The sequence below is a fragment of the Eucalyptus grandis genome, chromosome 9, assembly GCF_016545825.1.
Source record: "Eucalyptus grandis isolate ANBG69807.140 chromosome 9, ASM1654582v1, whole genome shotgun sequence".
NCBI lineage: Eukaryota > Viridiplantae > Streptophyta > Magnoliopsida > Myrtales > Myrtaceae > Eucalyptus > Eucalyptus grandis.
In genome coordinates, this window is record NC_052620.1 from 42,052,553 (window position 1) to 42,055,506 (window position 2,954).

General features: G+C 45.0%; 1 pseudogene; it reads left to right on the forward strand.

Annotated features, from left to right (window-relative positions):
- Positions 1 to 384: 384 nt before the first annotated feature.
- Positions 385 to 2,456, forward strand: LOC104428560 (annotated as a pseudogene).
- Positions 2,457 to 2,954: the final 498 nt, after the last annotated feature.

The window sequence follows — 2,954 nt, forward strand, 5'->3', positions numbered from 1 at the left end:
AATTATTGGGCAACTTCACATCGGTGTCGATTAGCTAAATTTGGTAAGATGGATTGAATTAATATAATTGCAAAAGGTATATGAATCAATTGGCCAAAAAATAACTTTATTACTAAATCTGTATAATTGCACTAAGTCTAGAAATTTTTTTGGTAATTTTTCCCACTAAGCTAGGCTCATAAAATTATAAATTAAGTAATGTAATTAAAAATTAAAAAGAATGTGTTTAATTCAGAAGTATATCAGAGCCCGCGACATCACATATATCGCAAGATACCAATTTCGTCGATGAATCTGACAGTACAAGTAGCATTATTCGCTTATAAAAAGAATCGGAGGCTCTTCTTCCACAAAAACAACACACAGAGAGAGAGAGAGAGAGAGATGGTTTATCCTCAAGCGGGAGAGAAGCCTCATGCAGTATGCATCCCATACCCAGCACAGGGCCACATAAACCCCATGCTCAAACTGGCCAAGCTCCTTCACCACAAGGGCTTCCACATCACCTTCGTCAACACCGAACACATCCACAAGCGCTTGCTCCGGTCGCAGGGGCCCCACTCCCTCGACGGACTGCCCCACTTCCGCTTTGACATGATCCCCGACGGCCTCCCGCCCTCGGACCCCGACTCCACCCAGGACATCCCCTCGCTCTGTGCTTCTCTATCTGAACACGGGCTATCGGCGTTTAGGAGTCTTCTCCTGAAGCTCCAAGAGCAATCCCAAGACGCTGTGGTGCCCCCGGTCACGTGTATCGTGTCCGACGGCGTGATGACGTTCACTGTGGATGCTGCCGAGGAGTTGAAGATTCCTGAAGTTGTGTTTTGGACGCCCAGTGCTTGCGGGCTGCTTGGCTACACTAAGTATCGTCGTCTTGTCGAGGATGGTTTTACGCCCCTGAAAGGTCCGCACTCCATGTTATATTTGTCAATGGAGGATTTAGGCTTTTTTTTTTTTTAATAACTTTTTTCACCAAAAAATATTTGCAGTTACATATTTTGGAATTTAGACGTTTCTCAGTTCCCTACGTTTGTTTCTTCCCGTCCTTCGTTTACATTTCGAAAGAAGACCAATTTTATTTCGTACATGGCATGAGCATAAAAGAGAATAAGATAAATGCATATCTTTTAGTAAGATGTTTACTATAAATGATCCGGCAAGACCACGTTAGGTGGTATATAGGTCGATCACTTTGGTTTAGGTCATCGGATGCAATACTGCATATACTAATGAACAAATTTAATAATAAATTATAGTATATTTAAAGTAGTGCTAGTACATACGAATACTAGTTTATAGTGTCACTATTTTTGTGTCCAAACAACAAAAAATATAGCTCATATAATTCCGAACACCTGAGATTTTGTATACAAATCTTAATTACTGTTTGGACCCCTAGCACGATTGCTAGGGAGACTGAAAGGCGATTCTGGGATAAACTGTAGATAGATATTTGAACAGTATTCTAGATAGTTCTATCTACCCTTTGTTCGTGGTGTAACTCTTTGTTTTATGATGATGGCAGATCCAACCTACTTGTCGAATGGATATCTGGAGACCACGGTGAGCTGGACTTTAGGCATGAAAAGCATTCGCCTGAGAGACTTCCCCACCTTCATCCGAACCCTAGACCACCAAGATATCTTGCTCAACTTCGTCATCCGAGAAGTCGAGAGATCTTTCAGGGCTTCCGCAGTCATCCTCAACACCTTCGACACCCTCGAGCACGACGTCCTGGAGTCTCTCTCCTCCGTCTTCCCCCACATCTACACCATTGGGCCGCTCCAGCTCCTTGCCGACCAGATCCAAGACGAAGCCCTGAGATTGGTAGGGGGAACTTATGGAGAGAGGAGCCCGGGTGCTTGCCATGGCTTGACTCGAAGGAGCCTGGCTCGGTGGTGTACGTGAACTTCGGCAGCATCATGGTCATGACCACTGGTCAGCTCACCGAGTTTGCGTGGGGACTGGCTAACAGCCAGAAACCATTCCTGTGGATCATAAGGCCGGACCTTGTGGTGAGCAAGTCGGCTGTGTTGCCGCCCGAGTTCGTGGAAGAAATTGCAGGCCGAGGGATGCTGGTGAGCTGGTGCTAGCAGGAGGAGGTCCTGAAGCACCGGGCGATTGGGGGTTTCCTGACACATAGCGGATGGAACTCGACACTTGAGAGCCTCTGCGGTGGCGTGCCGGTGATATGCTGGCCGTTCTTTGCGGAGCAGCAGACTAACTGCCGGTATAGCTGCACGGAGTGGGGGATTGGGATGGAGATCGACAATGACGTGAAGAGGGACGAAGTGGAAGGATTGGTGAGGGAGTTGATGGAGGGAGAGAAGGGGAAGGAGATGAGGAAGAAGGCCATGGAGTGGAAGGCGAAGGCCGAGGAAGCAATTATGCCCGGTGGGACTTCGTACAATAACGTGGACAAGCTCATCTCCGAAGTACTCTCGTCCATTGATTGACCACTATAGATGGCTGAAGGTTTTTGGCCAGTTGATTGATCAATTAATAAATTGCTCCTTGGAGAATATAGGTCAGATTTTGGAGAGGTCTAGGGAGCTTTGGTATTGTATGCAATGTGTTATTGTCTTGCCCACCGATCAATTTGATTGTTGAATGCAAGTTCCAAGTTAGATGTTGGAGTTCAGACTTGGCATATGCACATGCGTGCATGGCTGCGTGCAAATAATTAAGTCTTTGTTATCTTCAATCGCTCTGGATATAATAGAACTTGTTCAGTTCATCAAGCTTGTGCTCCATATATAGCATTTACCACTATTTTTTTTACTACTTTGGATGAAGAAAAGATATTAAAGATAAAAAAATATCAATCGTGCTATTCCTTAAGTGATAATGCGATTTAAGACCTCCATGATAGAAATGGTTTGTACGTTCCAACCAAAAGTAGGGCTGCTCATGCAAATTTTAGAACCATACAGAATGTAGATGGATCTCGAGTG